Below are 1,425 nucleotides of genomic sequence, written 5' to 3'. Positions count from 1 at the left end.
CGCGGTGCGGGGACCCGGCGGCCGCGGGGCATGCCTTCTGCCCCGCCGCCGAAGCTGCCGCCGGGCCCCCCTGGTAGTAAACACTTCGGCAGCTACTATGAGCCTGGGAGGGAGAGGGGAAACGCTGACGGTACGGTTTTATCACGAAGCTGTTACTTGGTGTACAGTTATATCTGACATATACCTCATTGACATAACATTTTTTCCTGTGAACAAAGAAGCCGCGCTTCCTGCCTGCCACCACGGGCTGTTACACTCATTGCACATCCCCAAGGCGAAGGGAAAACAACTTCGCAGCGTGTTGTACCCTCAGGGCAGCAGAAGACGCATCTGGAAGCCTATCTTCTAGAAAGCGGTTAGATGGCATCCTTTGCTGCCAAAAGGAAGAGGGATCACACTCCCTAATGAGGACCTCTCCAAGTGCGACGTTTTTGATAACATCTAATCCCTTCTTGCCGATGATTGACTTTGCCCTGAGCACTTCAGGAGTTTTATGTTCTCTGACATGTATCAATGCTGAAGTGATCCACCAAATGGGACAGGGAGCTTCTGCCCAAAAGCGATTTCAAACTTTACTTGCATCTTGTAAGGTAGTCGAGTATGACATGACTCACCATAGCTACAGATACTGTTGCAAGCTTGGGACTGATGACGGAAACTGTGCTCTCTGTGTTTCCTTGTGTCCAAACATCTCATTTTTCAGCCCTGCAGTAAACATTTAAAATCATACAGGTTAAATTAGCATCTGATATTTTTATTACTTATTTAAACCAGGGTGAAGGATTGAGTTAGATGTTCTTATTTTGGTTTAACGGCTGGTTGAGGAAAGGGTAATAGGTAACATTATTAATAAACAGCCAACAATTTAACAGATTTGGCTGAGCGCACAGTAATAAACAGACAAGCTCTTCGTCATTCTCTGCATCTCTAGTCTCTCCTGTTGTAATGGTTTCTGGGTGCCAACACGTAATGTCTCCACTCTGGCAGCTCTCCGTCAGAGAGAAGCAGAGATTACTTGGATTGAATGTGTGAGGAGACTCCAGCTGCTGCCAAGGGTGAGGAGAGGCGCATGGCACAGGGCAGCGCTCAGCCTCGAGCTACCTCCCAGCCACCGGGCCGTCACGCCGGGCGATCCTTCCTCTTGCCTGCTGCGTCCCGTGGGGCCACCTGTGAGCTGTATCAACCTCAAGCATCATCTTTCTCTTACCAATCTACTTTTGAATGCGACACCATCTTCCTCCCAGCTGCTGAAACTGTAAACTGTTACCGCTCGCGGCTGTCGAGCCCTTTCAGTCGCCTCATGAGGAGCAGCTGAAGCGGGCTCTCCCTCCAGCAGCGACATAACCCCCCCAGGCCGCCCCCGGCACCCCCTGCCTGACAGGCTTCCCCGCTCCTTTTGTCAGACAAATCTGCCTTTCCTTTAAA

Source organism: Pygoscelis adeliae, unplaced genomic scaffold (genome assembly GCF_000699105.1).
Source record: "Pygoscelis adeliae isolate BGI_AS28 unplaced genomic scaffold, ASM69910v1 Scaffold30, whole genome shotgun sequence".
Taxonomy (NCBI): Eukaryota; Metazoa; Chordata; class Aves; order Sphenisciformes; family Spheniscidae; genus Pygoscelis; species Pygoscelis adeliae.
Note: the sequence above shows the minus strand (reverse complement) of the source record.